A 20,240-nucleotide genomic window follows, 5' to 3' on the forward strand; every position below is an offset into this window, starting at 1 on the left:
GAGATAAGCATACGGCTCAGGCGAGAAGGCCCTGTCTGTCGTAAGAGGCGACTAATGGGTAGGAATCAAGAGGTGAAGAGCCGTCGCTTGAGGTGTCGGGTTTGTAGAAACGCACTTGGACATTTAGGCGTCACGGTCGCCGGTCTACACTTCTAATGTCCGAGACGAGACTCTTGGGGACCACTCTACTCTCATTCCAATAGAACCAGGCGAGGTTGAACATGCTAGGCCCGTACACACCTCTTTTGGCCTTACACCACCAATAGGGGCGTCGGTGTCCCGGCACGTACCCGCCTGGAGATTTAAGAGTGGTAGAGGAGAGATCCTCGGCGGCGACCTATCTACGTGCGAGGTGGAAATTCCTCTGCCTGCGTGACCTGTCTGCCTGTGGGAGGGGATAACGGATAGGTGAGGTAATCGCAACACAGGTACTACGGAGGAGGTGGAGCCCCACGACACGTGCCTTGTGTAGGTGATGTACCACCTTCATTTTGGTGTCGGACTCGTAAGGGCCGTGGTATCGTTACAGGTCGTATGCCGAAAGGTTAGAAAGACCTAGGTCCTGCCAAGTTTAATATTTGGAGGGCACAACGCTTTGCAATGTGCCCGAAGGTGCTTTTGTCAGTTGAAAGTCCCTTAATGAAAGCCAGTCGCGCACTTTTAATATTCAAGTTTTGCCATACTTTGGATTTCGTATGACCCTCATTCAACCACGTTTTGTCCTCCGTATAATAAATTGTTTACCAAGTCGTCTAAAATCACGAATTTTTTGCAAATATTTTCTCCACCATATCACTAATTCGCCATATCACTAATTCGTCTCTCTCGCTCAACAAACTTTTCCGATTTCTCTTCACGTACCGAAAGGCCATTTCATGTTAAATTCTTTGTAATATTCTCATGGATATTTTATTTAAAGTATCATCTGCGTCCCTATTAACTTCTCATTGAATAGCCTTTAACGTGGGCAGTTCGTTCCTAAAATAAAATGCATGAACTTTTCTTCGGATTATACTTTTCGTACTATCGTCCAATACAATTTTTACATGTCCTTTATGGATTGGTTTTTGAATAGGTTAGTTACCTTGAATTATTCGGAAAACCGTACGTGCCGACACTTCCGTTAAATCTCCACACAATGCCGCGACGTCCTCTATAAGCATATCTTGATATCTTCTACGCAATCCCTCATAAACCGATTTTCTAATTTGCTTTTCTCTCACAGATAACCTTTTTTTTTATTTTTTTTTATTAACAGATGTACTACACTTTGGTTTTAATGCCATGATGTTACTCGACGGTACTCTTATGAAATACTACCAGTCACCTGATTTTATTAGTTATTTGTGGGTGAATTTTCACAATGTTGCCGTAGTGCCTTAAGAATATTACTTTCGAAAAGAAATAACCGTGTCCGCCTGTCTCTCTATTTGGCACTCAGGGTATACCTCGATGGCACGTATAAGCTGAAAGCGGTACTAAATAATAAATTTCGCAACAAGGCGAGTGTACCTTCTCTAGTTCGGACTTCCAACAGATATAACCGGCAAAAATTATAATTGGGAAGTGGATTTGTGTGCTAATAAAGAAATAAATATATAGTCGCTTACCACCGATTATTAACGAACTACAAAATGTCTGTCCTGACAATCCTATTGAATTCAGGATATAGCTTATTTATTTTATACGTTACAGTCTCTAGACGAATGCATTACGTGTTACTTATTTAGCTTATTAGTTAGTTGTCGATAGGAGAGGTTGTAGTGTGTCTTATCAGTTCCCAATATGTTGTATGAAAACGAGCAGAAGCGATTGCAAAAGCTAGTGGAAGAGTTTATTTCAGACAAAGACAGTGATAACAGTGTTCGGGATAAAAATTTTGAAATAGATAGTGATGACGAAATAAGTAGTTTTTACCAAAAGACCAAACATATAAAGTATTTTACAAAATTTACGTCCAACATCACAAAATTCAAGAACAGTAGACGATACCATTGATGTTATGTTATTTCTCAATATCGACTGTCAGATGATGAAAGTTCTTCAGAAGACGATGACATTGCGATTGATGATAACACACGTTTAATATGAAAGAATTTAGATGGTCAGAACTTGAAAAATATTACATTCAGTGATCAAGAAAAACTGAGTTTTTTGAGATGTATGATAAAACTCCCCTTGACTATTTTTAATTATTTATGAATAACGATATTATTGAGTAAATTGTGTAAGAAACTAATTTATAGGCACATCAGAAGTTGAATATAAGTGGTCACGGTCCACAAGCTAGAATTCATAAGTGGGTAGATACAAATAGCGAAGAAATGGATGGGATTGCTAAGATTGCCAAAGTTGTGTTCGTATTGGTTAAAAAATCCATTATACGATAGCAAACTAAAGTTTTTATGTTGCGTAATCATTTTACATTATTACTTGCCCATTCACACTTTAGTGACAATGAAAATAGTAACAAAAAACTTCGACGGTATAAACTATCACCCCTATTAGAGAAGTTGGTATCAAATTTTCAAAGAGTGATAGTTCCGGGAGAAGTACTCTGCATTAATGAAACTGTAGCTTCGTTTAGGGGCAGACTGTCGTTTAGGCAATATATCAAAAACAAGAGACATAAGTTTGGGATAAAAATATACAAACTCTGTTTGGATGGTGGTTATACTTATGATCTACAAATTTATTGTGGTAATGATGAAACTGAAAATATGTCAGTTCTGGATAGTGTTGTATTTCGTTTAGCTAATAACTTATTAGATGTTAAACATACTATATACACAGACAATTTTATAAATTGGTGGGAACACAAAAAATACAAATTTGGTGGGAACCCAAAAATACAAATTTTGTGGGAACTTTAAGGTAAAACAGATAACTTAATCCGAAAGAAGTGACAGGTGCAAAATTAAAAAATGGGGAAGATTATTGGGATGGAGAGTAACACAGGTGCAGTAGTTACTAAGTGGAAGGACAAACGTGAAGTACTTATGCTGAGTACAAAGCATACTGCTAAAATGGTAGAAAGGAAGAGTTGAAAAGCCAGTTTCTGTTGTCGACTACAATAAGAGCAAAGGATTTATAGATATATCCGACCAACTAAAGTCTTACTCTACAGCATTATCAAAATCAGTCAAATGGTATCGGAAAATAACAATCGAACTCCTTTTAGGGTCAGCTATTGTCAGCGCCTATATAATTTACTAAAAAGTAACCGACAATATCATGTCCATCACATCTTTCAAGGAAGCGTTGGTTTATCAACTGATAGATTTCTCTAGAATAACTAACACAAAGCAACAGATGCCACATGCTCGTGAAGGTCACCATATACAGAAAATGCAAGGTTCGGCCAGAAGAAGATGTGTCACAGGTTACGCAAAAAATTCAGCAGATAATGGTAGAAAATTTGCACAGACTAAAACTTCCTTTTCTCGTTTCAGGTGCATTCAGTGCAATAAATTCTATTATATCACGTGCTTTTACGAGGTTCATGCAGCCTGAAATACACTAAGGGTATGAGATACGGTGCTTTTCGTGGCGTCAGAAAATTCAATGTATGAGATGCACACTTGCTTCTCGTGGCGTTTAACGTGTTAATAAACGCGACAAATTCAAATATAAATGAATTAATTTTAAAATAGTTTAAAATGTCGTGCTAGGACAAAACAATAAATCAAAAATATTAATTGACTAATTGTTGTTGTTTTTTTGGGTTTATATAAATGCGGACACTAAATCTATTCGCCAAAATTGACTAATTAACATGTAACAATAAAACACTGAAAACTTTGTTTTCAAAACTTCCACAAAATTTATTTTAAATTCTTATCACTACAGCGGTTTCGGCTGATTGCCTTTCTCAAGTGATCTGTTTTTGGCATGGGTTTACACTTTATAGTCTTTAATGAAATAGGTTGAGGAGGGGAGAACTGTTTGTCTCAAGCTGGTCATTCAGAATTATATCTGTGTTTTTTAATTTGTTGATTTCCATAGATTCTAACAAAGATAGCTTAAGGCCTTTATTTTGAATGTGTAGAATTTTAAATTCTTCATTAAAAGAATGATTATGATCTAGAAGGTGAAGTGCGTATGTAGAATCCGTTTTTCTATTATTGAAAGCCCTTTTATGTTCTGCTATTCGTTTATTAAAATTTCTACCTGTTTGACCAATGTAAGTTTTTGGGCAATCGCCACATTTAAGTTTGTACACACCACTGTGTAAGTGTTTTTTATGTTGGCTCTTATTGTTTTTAATATATTTGCCTAAGTTGTTATTTGTTCTGAAAGCTGGTGTTATTCCTTTCTTTTTTATGTGTTTGGCTATTTTTGTTGATATTTTGCCTGTATATGTAATCGAGCAGAAGGTACTGGGTTTTTTCTCTGGTGGTGGAAATACTAAGTTCAGGGCTTTCTTGTGTAGTTTTTGATTTAACATTTTATTAATTGTTTGTTCGTTGTATCCATTGTTTACTGCTATAAACCTACCCATACTGACACGACTATTCACAATTCATCATCCCATCCCACACAACATAAACTGGCAGCCTATCATAGTATGTTACATAGATTAACAGCAATTCCTATGTCAAAATACAATTTTGAGACAGAATTAAATATCATTAAGCAAATAGCAGTAAACAATGGATACAACGAACAAACAATTAATAAAATGTTAAATCAAAAACTACACAAGAAAGCCCTGAACTTAGTATTTCCACCACCAGAGAAAAAACCCAGTACCTTCTGCTCGATTACATATACAGGCAAAATATCAACAAAAATAGCCAAACACATAAAAAAGAAAGGAATAACACCAGCTTTCAGAACAAATAACAACCTAGGCAAATATATTAAAAACAATAAGAGCCAACATAAAAAACACTTACACAGTGGTGTGTACAAACTTAAATGTGGCGACTGCCCAAAAACTTACATTGGTCAAACAGGTAGAAATTTTAATAAACGAATAGCAGAACATAAAAGGGCTTTCAATAATAGAAAAACAGATTCTACATACGCACTTCACCTTCTAGATCATAATTATTCTTTTAATGAAGAATTTAAAATTCTACACATTCAAAATAAAGGCCTTAAGCTATCTTTATTAGAATCTATGGAAATCAACAAATTAAAAATCACAGATATAATTCTGAATGACCAGCTTGAGACAAACAGTTCTCCCCTCCTCAACCTATTTCATTAGAGACTATAAAGTGTAAACCCATGCCAAAAACAGATCACTTGAGAAAGGCAATCAGCCGAAACAGCTGTAGTGATAAGAATTTAAAATAAATTTTGTGGAAGTTTTGAAAACAAAGTTTTCATTGTTTTATTGTTACATAAAATGAATTTCCATCAAGTAACGGTCGAATCCATCAATTATTGACTAATTAACAAATATCTACATTTATAAAATGTAGGTATTGTTCAAACCCGCCGCTAATAACCATTAGCAAAAATCCATATAGAAATATTAAAAGATAACCAAAAACTTTATAACTATAGATGTTTTACACTATATGCAAAACTGGTATTATGGCTCAAGAATTACTATTTTCCAATTTTATCATAATACTTAAAGAACTATTCCAATCACGGCACAATCTCGTTAATATACCATTTACTGAAAATATTTCTTATAATCATTCACAACCACATTTACTGGAAACTTAAACTTGATAGTAGTGATTCACAGATGCGATTCCGAAAAGGGTTAGACATTTGGGAGTTAGCAGGTGCTTTAAACGTACTCACAAAAGATATTCGGATATTAATCAAGAGATATACTTTTGTTTCATACACTTTGAACAAGTTTTGGACAGGGTCAAAACGATTTACATAATAATACTCTTTAGAGTACAGATGTAGGAATAATTATAAATTTATATTAGAATTCAAAGCCACAATATTAAAATAGAAGGTCAAATTCAGACACAATAAGGATAGAACGGATATTGATACAGTGTGTCCGTAAAGTATGGAATAAATTCGATATTTCCTAAATGAAAAGCCTTTTTAAAAAAATCTAAAACACGTCTAAGTTTAATGTTCTACATTCTACAACGAAATTTCATTATAAAAGATGATACACATTAAGGTGATGACGCCATCGGCTGTTTTATTTTTGTAATGTAACACCCTATATTTTATGACATTTTTATATTGATAAAAATGAGCTGATGATAAAAAAGACAATACTCGGAGTCTAATGGATATTATTTCAAAGATATGTGCTTAGAAAATAAATTATTTATTATAAATTGCAAAAAAGTAGCCTACTACTAGTTTTTAATGAAATGTAATTATTTTAAGGAACGTTTAATAAAAAAAAGGCTCCAAACAAATGACGTAAGGGTGTATCGTGGTGCCGAATGCGGATTTGACCACTATATGGTGGTCACAAAAATAACCATACACTACAGGAAAGTAAACAAGAACAAAATTGAACAGGAGAAGGTAGTAGCTTCCACAAAGATAAGATATAATATTGATAGCCTCAAACAAGAATCAGTACAATTCCTCTACAAACTTAGACTAGCCTCAAAACTAACTCACTTAACTCGAAGAGAAACAGCCGAAAAAGAATATCAAGGTATAAAAAATTGCATTCATCAGGCGGCCAAAGAGGCATTGGGGTACGAAGAAGCTGACAAAAGAAAAAATCCTGAGTGGTGGAACGAAGAAGTAGGAAAATTAATTAAAGACAAAAAAAAAGCTTATCAAACATGGCTATCCACGAAAGACTCAGAAGACCGCAGAATTTACAGCAGACTCAACAGGGAAGCAAAGAAGGAAGTCACTAAAAGAAAAAACGAAATGTGGGAAGAGAAATGCGAAGAGATGGACCGATGCTTAGGAGGAACCAAAGTGACACAAGCTTGGAAATTCATAAAAAGTATTAGAAAAGAAAGAAAAGATGAGGGAAATATAAACCTGATTCAAAATAAAAAGTGGGAAAAATATTACGAAACGCTATTAACAGAAAGTAGGCACGAATTTATGGAAAGACCTGACCATATTTCAATGACAGAAAACTCAGAGGTGCATAAGATAAACAAAGAAGAACTGAAAAAAGAATTGAAACAAATGAAAAATGGAAAAACACCCGGACCTGGAGACATTCCCATCGAGTTGGTGATACATGGACCGGATGCTCTTTTGGAAAGCTTAGTGAATATTTTTAATAAATGCTTAATTGAAGGCCAAACGATTCCAGACGATTGGAATTTGGCCCACATTAGCCCCATTTATAAAAAGGGAGACAGAAAAGAATGCGGAAATTATAGAGGCATTAGCGTAACTAGCTCGCTGGGAAGGTTATATGGTCGTATATTGAAAAGAAGAATAGAAAAGGAGTATAAAGAAATTGAAGAACAAAGCGGCTTCAGAGCAGGAAGATCGTGCGTGGACAACACATTTACCCTTCAACAAGTAATTGAAAAACGAACAGCTCGAAACCTCCCTACGCATCTGGTATTTATAGATCTGGAGAAGGCTTATGATACAGTTCCTTTAAAACTCTTATTTAGTGTCTTGACGAAAACGAACCTTAGTAAAACATATCTAAAAGCAATACTGAACATCTATAAATGTCCTCAAAGCACTGTAAAAACAGGAAATACTTTCTCAAGGGTATTTACAGTAACGAAAGGCTTGAGACAAGGATGTTGTCTTTCCCCCACCCTATTCAAAATATATATCCAACAAGCACTGCACCAGTGGAGACAAAAATGTGCGGGAATGGGGTTGAAGCTTAACAACCATTATCTGACAACGCTGTTCTTTGCAGATGATCAAGTACTAATTGCAAGCTGTGAAGAAGATGCAGATTATATGCTTAGAAAGCTCAAAGATGAATACGAAAAATGGGGGATGAGTATGAATATGTCTAAAACAGAATATATGCGAATAGGCAGTGAAGACGAAGACCCGGATTTGGAAATTAAAAAAATGAAAAGGTGCTACGAATACAAATATTTGGGAAGTATTATCTGCAGTAAAGGAACAACGGAACGAGATATAGACTATAGAGTGCAACAAGGCAGGAAGAGTGTTCAAATTCTGAATTCGATACTTTGGTCCAACAAAGCTACTATGAAAACTAAAATGACTATCTACAAAGTAATTGTAGAGCCAATTCTTACATATGGAGCAGAATGTTGGCAAATGACAGCAAAAGGAAAGAAAAAAGTTGACACGGTTGAAATGGACTACCTAAGAAGAACTTGCCGTATATCAAGAGTAGAACGTATACCTAATTCTGAAATTAGAAGAAAAACAGATAGAGTACATACAACTTCTGAAAGAATAGAAACTAGACAGTTAATATGGTATGGACACGTACAGAGGATGGACGACAACAGATGGCCAAAAAGAGCTATGGAATACAATCCAAGTAATAGAAGGAAACGAGGAAGACCAGCCAAGTCTTGGATACAAGGTGTTATGGAAACCATGAAAGACAGAGCCATTGATGAAGACACCTGGAGAGATAAAAAGATGGCGATCGAAATGCGGGAAGCGGCAGAAGCTGTAGGATCCCCGCTTATATATATATATATATATATATATATATATATATATATATATATATATATATATATATATATATATATATATATATATATATAGATATATATATATATATATATATATATAATAAAAATTAAGTAGTACAATAATTGTATTAGTTTGTGAATGTTCTGTATTATTGCTTAGAATTAATTTGAAGTAGAAATGCTCATGATGATTGGGTATGGAGACAAATCGCGAACTCAGATGGAACTGTGTAATTTATTTAATGATAAATATCCAGAAAGACCCATAACGCAGTCAACAGTAACTAAGATTGAAAAGACATTTCGAGAAACTGGTACGGTTGAAAATGCATGCAAATCAGGTCGTCCCTCTGTAAATTATGGTACAACATTAGATGTTCTACTTGCTTTTGAAGAAGATGCGCAAACTTCTGTTCGTAAGGTTAGTCGTGATCTCGATGTTTGCAAAACAACGGTACACAAAGTAATAAAACTTAAAAAATGGCACCCCTTTAGATGCACACTTGTACAGGAATTAAACGAGGATGATCCAGATAAAAAAATACAATTTTGCGAAACTGATGATAACTACCACCGAGACCCTCTCTTGGTTTAAAATATTATTTTTTCTGATGAGGCTACATTCACATTAAATGGAGAGGTCAACCGTCAGAATGGTAGATACTGGGCAAAAGAAAACTCCAAGTGGATGCGGAAACATCATACAAAATACCCACAACAGGTAAACGTATGGGCTGGAATTATAAGAAATAGAATCATCGGACCCTACTTTTTCGAAGGTAATTTAAACGGGCCAGCATAACTTCAGTTTTAAGGGAGTATGTCGTACCTACTTAAGTTAATTTATTCCACAGTAGAATTAATCTTGGAGGTTTTAATGAGAGTTTATGGTTTCAACAGGATGGTGCTGCTCCGCATTATGCTGTAGATGTTCGTAGGTACCCAAATGAAATTTTTCCAAACAGGTGGATTGAAAGACGTGGACATATTGAATGGCCAGCGAGGTCGCCAGATCTCAATCCTTTGGATTATTTTATGTTGGTTATTTGAAAAATGTTGTTTATAAACCGAATATTTGCAAATATTGAAGACTTAAAGAGAAGAATTATACAATATGTCGTAAAAACTTCTGCGGACAGATGTAAGAGTTTCTGCTCTAATAGAATTTGAGACTTCTGTTATTCGGTTTCTTTATTCACCCAAATTTTGGGCTCCAGCCTCAGGATGATGATAGATGATGCTTTTTAAATGTTCCTGAAAAAAGAAGACCATGGGTGTAAGATCTTGAGATCGTGCAGGCCACTTAATATTTCCTCTTCCACTGACAACTCGATTCGGGAAAGTATTGTTTAAGGACTCCCTAAATATTCGAGCTTTGTGAACTAAACAGCCATATTGATGGAACATTCTCCCGATTTACATCAGGAAGATTGATAACATGATTCTGTAACAAATCAAGGTATACTCTACCATTCAAGTTGCCCTCAATAAAAAATGGACCTATTATTTGGTCTTCTAAAATGCCAGACCAACCGTTAACTTTTTGAGGACGTTGAGGACGATGTTTATGTTGTGGTTTAAGTTGTAATTTAAGTATCTGTTGGTGTCGGTTGGAGTTCATAATTAACTTAAAACTTAAGATCAGATAAATTAATGTCATCATGAACATTTTAAACCGTAAAAATTCTTTTAAATATTTTTTTGGTATCTTGCGGCTTATAAAACAAAATAAATTAATCTCCCACAGAAAATTTTCCCAAACAAAATATTTTGGAGATAAATAATAAAGGAATGAAACTTGTCAAATCTAATTAAATAAAGGGAGGTTTGATTTTCTTTTTATGGCAAAGTTGTAAATAAGGAAAAGGAATTAAAGTTGAAATTAAATTCGAGTTCGTTATTTGCATTCTTTATAAATTTCTAGATTATGTGTTCAGTGATGGGTTTGATGCTTTTAATAATTTAACATTAAGTTTGTTGGAAATTCATAACTTTTTATTATTGTTTACGAAAAAAATTATAAATTCAAATAAGAAATATCGCACTGAAGAACAAGATATACAGGGAATTTTATTAAAATATTTAAAAAAATGTAATTACCAAGTGAAATATAACCAAAATGTTGATTTTTTTAATCATCATGCAGCCTCAAAAGTCCACTGCTGAACACAGGCCTCTTCCTCGTGTTTCCAACCCCGTTTATCTTGAGAAAATTTTCATCAAGTTTTTTATTATAACTATTAAGTTAATAATCAGAAGAAGAACAATGTATTCTATAAGTTAATGTGATGAGTTTAGATTTTGTCTCTAGTACTGGAGTTGTTGTGTAGCTACGGTGATGTGTTTAAAACTTGTGAGTGCTACTGTGTCATCTACAAATGTTCCAGTTGTTACGTTATTTGAAGTTAGCAGATTAGACGTATATAATAAATATAATAGAGGTAACAGGACGCTGCCTTGCGGAATTTCCGCCTCAATTTGACGCATTTTGGATATTTCTCCATTTACTTTTGTCTGAACTGTCAGTTTTCCAAGTATAATGTACGTTTTCAAAAGAATGGAGGTAATATTTGTTTAATTTTATAAAAAAGTCCTTTACGATAAAACCTTATCACAAGCTTGACTTACATCTAATAATACCATTGAGCAATATTCCTTTTCTTCTTGGAAGTTGATTTTATGGGTTATTCGGTGGTATTGCTGGCTAATTGAGTCTTTTCGTCGAAATCCAAACTGGCTATTTGGTGTTTAAGTCTGCACTTGAAAAGTTTGGATCTATTTTTTTATTCAAAGTTTTTCTAGTAATTTGGATATTGTTAATAGCAAACTGATAGGTCGAGAGGATGAGACTTACTGGGATCCTTTCTTGGTATGGAAATAAAAGTATTTCTGCAATTTTTAGAATGTTAGACCAATAATTACAGTTTGATATTGTGTTAAATATAAATGTTAGGATTACTTTATCCTTTTTGGGCAATCCTTTTAGCATTTTTGGTGTGAATAAGTCAATTCCTGGTGACCTTTTGATATTTAGTTAGAAGATTTCTTCTTTAAGTTCTTTTGACATTGTTAGTCTTATTGGATGTGTTCATGGTTGTTTCGAATTTGAACAATTAATAATTTCTTAATATTCTTCATTGTTGTGTGAATGGAATACTGTTGCTAAATGCTCAGCAAACATTTCTGATTTCTCTTTATCGCTTTTTTCCCATTAGTTCTGTGTATCTGTGGTTTTTCATACTGGTGACGATATTGTTTTAGGTTTTAAAAATGATTTAATTGATTTTCATATTGAATGGTCATACCTATTAAGTTGTGTTACCTAAAACATGTGGAAATAATACCAAATAATGCATAATTGGACTCCCCCATCGAACAAGGTTGTAACTCAAGTTAGATCTATTTTCAGATTTCAAAACAGGTAAATATAGTAAAAAATTGCGCACATGTCAATATAAACAGCATAGTTTAATTCTCAATAGTTTCGCTTATACTTCGTTAAAAAAAGGTTGTACTTTAACTTACGTGTGGCATTTTAGAGTGAAAAAGGCAGTAACGCTGTTACCTACTATGTCAAATATTTAGTTTGTATATATTTAACGATTAATAAAGTTTTTAAAGGAGTTACAGCTTTAATGCCCGTAATTTATAAAGTAATCAAACATACGGTGTTTCCCCTAAGTCAATCTTGTTGTATGATAATTTACCGAAGAATAGCATATGCTATATGACTTTCTGCTTTGTTTGTGTTCAACTAGTTACAGTATGTTCCATTTACGTAAATGTAACTTGTATATTATTTAGTTTAGTTAATATTTTTGACTATAAAAGTGTTTCAATATTAAGATATATTTTCAAAATAAATCGTAATACGCGTATATTAGAATTAGTTTTGAAACATAGCTAAACCTGGTAAAAAATTATCATATCCATACTTTTGTAAGTAAAAATTAGTAAAATATATTATTATAGATATAGAAAAAAATTTATTTTCTGACGAGATGGTAAACTTAGACATTGTTGCTAACGATTTTGATGTCACCCTGATTGAGAAAACCCTTTATGTGCAAATACATCATATGAATCATGCGATGAAATACTTATTCAACATGGCAAAGATTTAATCGAATTTAAAAGAAACTTACGGCCTGGTCGTAGCAAATTTCTAGACCCGAATGGTAGTGATGTAGAATCTAGTGATAATAGAGAGCCTTTTTCTGCTGATGTGTCTAAATATGTACCTTCCAGTTCCGAAGGTAAGATGTCAGTTTTTAGAATACCAAATGTTAATTTGTGTTTCTATTGTTATTCTGTGGTCTTCAGGTAGATATACAAATAGTTTTGTTGTAGGAAGTAGCTATTAGGATGAACTAAAAGAAAATTATCTACAAAAAATAAAAATAGATGGGGTTGAAATAAAAACAAACCTAAACATACAAATCAAATATAGTGCTACCAATATAGAACGAAAGTCTCATAAGAAAAAGAAACGAGATTTTTCGCGAAAATGTACGCCTGGTCGTAAGAGAACACGCAATACCAACAATTGTAAATTCAAATTGAATAACAGAAAAAAGATATTACAGATAAGTGGGCTAACACTATTAATAAAAAAATTGATATGGAAAAATCTGATGTTTCAATGGCCAATCAACGAGACCGTCACGAAAACCGCCCAACCAAAGTAACGGATGTTATTAAATAAAGTGTGAGGACACATATTCCTAAGATAACAGTTAAATCCGTAAAAGCTCGTAAACATAAATAATATTTTGACAAATCTTCAACGTTTTGCAAATTATATCAACTTTATAAAGAGTGGTTACGTGATAATGAATATGCAACAGAGGTACAAGCAACCTAGAGACAATATCAAGCAGTATTCTACAATGAATTTAACATTATTTTTCTTCTTCAGTGCCTTATCTGGTCCGGATGTTGGCGATCATCAAGGCTATCATGGTTATGTTGACTGCTCTGTGAAACAACTCCGCAGAGGTCATCCCAAACCATTTTCAGAGGTTTTTAAATCGTCCCAGACACGTTCGATGGGATTCAGGTCCGGAGACCTAGCTGGCCAGAGTAACCTCGTAATTCCAACCTCGTCTAAGTATTGCATACTGATCATGGCAACGTGCGGTCGCGCGTAGTCCTGCGTCTTCACCAAGCCCTGCCATGGTGGGCATAACATGTTCTTCCAGAATCTCCGTAATGTACCTTCGTGCAGTTAAGGACCCACTTTCGATGAAGGGTAATTCTGTGCGGAAGTCGGAAGATACACCTCCCAAGCCATGACCGAGCTTCCACTAAATGGCATTCTTGGAGCAATGCAAGCTTGTGAAAATCGTTCACCGGTTCTCCTCCAAACTCTTACACGTCCATCGGATCTAGTTAGGCAGAAACGTCGTTCTTCTTTGTCCAGATCCAGGTCATCTGGTTAGCAAACCCGTCTTCTGAAAGCATTGAAGCACTCGTTGAACGGTAGAAAGGCTTACGCCAACAGTTCTTGCGACTTGCCGTTGAGTATGACCGTCTTCCACAAGCGCAACAATAATAAACACTAATAATGGCACTAATACACACTAATGGTGACAATAATAAACGTTTGTTCGTTGTGTTTGAACAGAAAGTCTAAGCACAATTGAGACATTTAAAACAAGCGGCAGTTACAGGTACCGTTCATTTTGGGAATTGTATAGTTTCCGCGAAATCGGCATTATTGGAATTCTTTGTTACAAAGGAAACCACTAAGGCGACAACAATTCTCAGAAACATGCATTAGTTTGTATTTGTGTTATAATTATTTACGATAAAGCTCGTTAAAAATGAAATAATGGTGATTTTCAAGGTGACCTGGATTTTATGATCGAGAGTGTATATTTATAAAGAATCTCTTTGATATAATCGAATTAACGAAATATCGACGAATAAGCCTTGTAATAAATTTTTTAATTCTTTTTTTTTCTCCTGATACATTCAAACGTGTACGTTTTTATTTGTTTTCTAATCAAATTTGAAACACGAGTCTTTCAGTATCACGTGTCAGATATTCTTAGAAAATACCAATATATATTTTCTGCTTTTCAATTTTACAAACCTCCATAAATTTAATTTCACCCGAAGTATAGTATAAAAGTAATTTCTTTTCAATTTCTTTCTGTTTGAATAAATCGACATAAACCCACGTAGGTGGTTAAGTGAAGGTGAAAAGTTTTAAATATCGCGTAAGAACCATTATAAAGTCTAGAAACCTAAGCCCTGTTAACTTAACGCAAAGGTTAAGGTACGGTGTGAGTGTGTGACATAAAATTTTTTTTTTTTTCAGTTTCTACAAATAAAAAAAAACAATAATCAATAAGTTTATCACGTAATTTACACGACGCAGATCCGTCCAGTGACAAAAATCCTTTCAAATAAATTTCTAATGCATATAAATATTTGAAATTTAAATAACACTTTACAAAGATATATAAACATTAAAAAATAGCAATAGTTAAAATAAACACTCAATTATAAGTTTTTTTTTTATTTAATTAATGGCTTTGGATAACTTGATCCATTCAGCCACTATAATGTATTTGACTACTTGAATTTATGACCTATTGCATTTGTTAACAAAATAGTACTTTGCATAGAGGTAAATTAAAAGTATAATGTAAACGTCAGTATCACAAGAATCAGTAGATTGATAAAAAACCATACATTCATTCGTTTCATTCAATGCCCTAACCAACTTAAAGTGAATATTTAGAACCAACAAGGGATTACATAATGTAGGGATACTTTTCACGCTAAGGTACCTTTCATAGCGACTTTAATACAACACAAGACAGGCAACGGCTAGGAGGTAACTATATAACATAAGGATAGACATAGGGAACAAAGCTAGATTTATACATTCACATTACACATTTCATCCTAAATTTTTCTTTTAGTCCTTTTTAAATATTCTTAAAAAATTTGGTTAAACCTAATATTATGACGAGAGATATATAAAATGGAAGATTGACACTGAGAAAGAGGTATTTGTTTTTTTATCAGATTTACCAATAGATACTTAATAGCAGCATCATTATATATGCACCCGAACATCAAATTATTGATATCGTCAGTGATAACATTAAAATCACAAAGTTCGGTTTCACTTAAATTAAATCTATGAAGATAGGCTTTCACAGTAGCATGATTAACAAGGCATCTAACAAACATTGAATATACTTTTCTACTTGGATGACTTCTTGCTGCAAAAGGCACAGTAAGTAAAACAGGGTGAATTTTTGTATAAAGGTTGTTACTTCTGTTATAAAAAGCATTCCATTTAATTTCCCAGTTTTCTTTAAATTCTTGTTTACGCAGCGAGACTAAATCACTTCTATTGAGCCAGCTAATTTCTAATCCTTTTGAAGCCGCTTCTTTAGCAAAATAATCTGCTTTGGTGTTACCCGAGATACCAGCATGTCCTTTTACCCAAATGAAAGAGACTGAATTATTTCTTTCAAGTAGCTTTAGTTGATTTTCTAAAATTTTGACGATAATACTGTTTTTGTATAAATGTTTATGCGCATTATCTAAAGCAGACAACGCAGATTTTGAATCCGACATAATTACTATTTGTTGATCAGACATTCTTTTCTCAAGAGTTCATTCCAGAGCTTGATATATTGCAAACAGTTCTGCGGAATAAATGGAACATTGTTGGTTTAATTTAAACGTAATGTGTTCTTGATTGTTTTGGATATATACCGCACAACCAACTCCCAAAATGGATTTTCACCCATCTGTAAAAATCCTATATGGCTTATCAAATTTGGCAAGTTGTTTCTGAAGTTGAATGGCGTTGTTATCATCAAAAGTAGGGAAATAAACTTTGGTTTGGGAATAAAAAATATTGAAATTAGATTGGAAGAAATTAGTTTCAGCTGGGATTTCTAAATAGGAAGAAACATTAGGAAATGCTATAGCTAAAGTTGGAGAATTTTTGTTATGCCACCATTTGTCAACTAAGTTAGACACAGATATGTCGGATATTTTTTGCAATAGGTAGGATTGGTTATTACTTTGATATTTAGGGATAAACTTTTCAGCTAAAAAAAGACGTCTTAAATGTAGTGGAGGTTCCATACATTCGGCTAATAGATTTTCAGTAGGCGTACATTTAAGTGCGCCTAAAACCAAACGTAGAGATTTGTACTGGATTCGGTCTAATTTTTTAAGCAGGTTTTAGTATTTGTAGCAGACCCATATAAAAAGCAACCATTGTCAAGAATTAACCTGGTATATGCCCTATAAAACATTAGATAAACCTTAGGATCAGCACCCCATTGGTGACGGTTAACTACTTTTAAAATATTTAGGCTTTTTTCGCATTTAATTAAACATTTATTAATATGTTCTTCCCGTGTTAATTTAGTATCAAGTGTGACGCCAAGATAAGTATAGTGTTTTTGGACCGGTATACTTAGATTTTCAATTCTAATTCTGGATATATTCGGTAAGCGATGACGAGTAAAAAACACCACAGCGGATTTATTTGAAGTAAGTTCCAACCCTTGGTTAAGAAAGTATTCTCTTGCACTGTACATAATTCGTTTTATTAAATCAATACATTCCTGATAAGAATTTTTAGAAGTATAAAGACAGAAATCATCGGCGTATTGTAAAATATTACAATTAATTCCCATACCATGTAGATCCACAATTATAAGGTATAGATATATATATATATATATATATATATATATATATATATATATATATATATATACATATATAGAAAAGAAATTTAATCTTTGCAGATAAGTTAAATAGTAAACTCTTAAATATTGGGGAAATCTGCAAGAAAGACTCTAATGAGTATCAATTGTTTCGCCGAACGTTTTCGCCAAAGAGAATTAATTTGGCTTCTTCAGGGCTGAAAGAGAATCACTTCTCCATTAATGTTAAGAGTGACATTAAGAATCTAAGCGATATATACCACTTCTTACTTAAATCAGATACCAAGAACAATACAACATCACAGATAACTAACTTGACTGATATATCCATTAACAACTAACCTACCTTTATAATTAATTTTCATTAACTAAAAAAGATAACATTCTCTTGCTTTTCTTAGATACATCTCAATGAGATATAATAATACATGAACAATAGAATATAATTAAATAAAGAAAATCAAAATAATATTTTCCTATACTGGGATTTAATTTCATTCTTTTTTACCAATGAACCTTAACGACATAAAGAGTCATAAGAACTACTGAATTTGTCAGCGCTTGCGTTTCTAGCTAAAACAGAACCTCACTTTTAAACTTTCTAAAAATCAAGAATTTAGTTATTGCCGACAATTCAAAGAATTACCCCCTTTTAAATGTAGTTACATTGGGTTTTTCGATTAACCTTGGGTAAACCTTTGCGTGTTAAGTTCAAAGCTACCATTCATTTCAAACCTTAAAATAACTTTGTTTGCACATAGTAACAAAAAAACACCACTATGTTAATAGCAAAGTTTTTTAATATTCTAACTCTACAATTCGGTAAGATCAATAATGTTTTAATAGATAATATATGGTAGCTAATTATAATTTATTCTCTTTCAGCCCTGAAGAAGCGAAATTAATTCTCTTTGGCGAAAACGTTCGGCGAAACAATTGATACTCATTAGAGTCTTTCTTGCAGATTTCCCCAATATTTAAGAGTTTACTATATATATATATATATATATATATATATATATATATATATATATATATATATATATATATATATATATATAAATATATAACTGTTTTGGATGGGTTGGAGTCAATAATAGGGCTATTGGTTAACTATTTTTTTAATCTCGAGCTTTCAATTGTGTTTACAATTATTATCAAGAGCTAAAAAAGACAAAATACTTACAAGGTTGAACTAAAAAGAAAAAACAATTTTTGTTAACTTACCAAATAAAAATTAGTTTGGTAAGTAAAAAATCACTGCTTACATGTTCAAAATATTTTATATAAAAATGTTTTGATCTAAAAAATGTTTCTCCGAAAATTTCTATAATTTTGAAAACATTTTTTTAATATAAAAATAATTGAATTTATAAATAAGTTCAAATAGCAACCAATTACAAATAGCCTCAATGTCATAAATGCCAACATAAAATTTTTATCTTTGACAATTATATTGTCAAAAGTAAAACTTCGTTTAAACATTCTTTTTTGTTTAGTAACAAAAAGAAGAAGATTTATTCACCCTTGACAGATGTCTGAAAAAATGTGACAGATATATGGAGAATTGAATATGACATTTTACAATTTTTATATATAAATCATAAAGAAAGAATATAATTATATATTTTACTTAAATTTTGAATCTCAGATCTTTTGTTTAAACTCTTATCATTTTTGCTAATACAAACCATTTCCAAAAAAGTCCTTTTAAATTTATTACTTTCACTACATAAAATTTTAATGTTATCAAAATCCATAATATGGTCTTTATCGATTACATGTTCTGCCAAAGCACAAGATGGTTTTTTAATTCTGCAATCACTTGTGATTGCAGAATTAAAAAACCATCTTGTGCTTTGGCAGAACATGTAATCGATAAAGACCATATTATGGATTTTGATAACATTAAAATTTTATGTAGTGAAAGTAATAAATTTAAAAGGACTTTTTTGGAAATGGTTTGTATTAGCAAAAATGATAAGAGTTTAAACAAAAGATCTGAGATTCAAAATTTAAGTAAAATATATAATTATATTCTTTCTTTATGATTTATATATAAAAATTGTAAAATGTCATATTCAATTCTCCATATATCTGTCACATTCTTTCAGACATCTGTCAAGGGTGAATAAATCTTCTTCTTTTTGTTACTAAACAAAAAAGAATGTTTAAACGAAGTTTTACTTTTGACAATATAATTGTCAAAGATAAAAATTTTATGTTGGCATTTATGACATTGAGGCTATTTGTAATTGGTTGCTATTTGAACTTATTTATAAATTCAATTATTTTTATATTAAAAAAATGTTTTCAAAATTATAGAAATTTTCGGAGAAACATTTTTTAGATCAAAACATTTTTATATAAAATATTTTGAACATGTAAGCAGTGATTTTTTACTTACCAAACTAATTTTTATTTGGTAAGTTAACAAAAATTGTTTTTTCTTTTTAGTTCAACCTTGTAAGTATTTTGTCTTTTTTAGCTCTTGATAATAATTGTAAACACAATTGAAAGCTCGAGATTAAAAAAATAGTTAACCAATAGCCCTATTATTGACTCCAACCCATCCAAAACAGTTATATATTTGTTCCAAACGAGTCACAAGTACTTCTTTTTTTTTATATATATATATATATATATATATATACATATATATATACTCGTATATATATATATATATATACAGTATACGTTGTAGGTATAAAATGATATAGTATACGTTTATGTATTTACAGATATAGAAAGGTCTAAAGGTGGGTCCATATATGCTTCGAATACGTCATCTAGATACTATTTGGTTGTTGTCATCTACTAGAGCTGTTGTAGTGATTTTTTTCTTCATATTTGTGACTTCCTTAATCTTTTTGTATGCACTAAAGTGGTAATGTTTTTTTAGTAATTCCCTCAGTTCCTTACGTCTGCTGTTCATCCATTCTTCTTTGCCTTTCCT

The 20,240-nt window shown here is 32.4% G+C and overlaps 1 protein-coding gene across 4 annotated transcripts in view; it reads left to right on the top strand.

The window, feature by feature from the left end:
• Positions 1 to 20,240, top strand: part of LOC140441207 (G-protein coupled receptor dmsr-1) — a 553,187-nt gene that overhangs the window by 479,858 nt on the left and 53,089 nt on the right. The window lies entirely within an intron of this gene.

The sequence above is a fragment of the Diabrotica undecimpunctata genome, chromosome 5, assembly GCF_040954645.1.
Source record: "Diabrotica undecimpunctata isolate CICGRU chromosome 5, icDiaUnde3, whole genome shotgun sequence".
In the NCBI taxonomy this organism is placed as follows: Eukaryota; Metazoa; Arthropoda; class Insecta; order Coleoptera; family Chrysomelidae; genus Diabrotica; species Diabrotica undecimpunctata.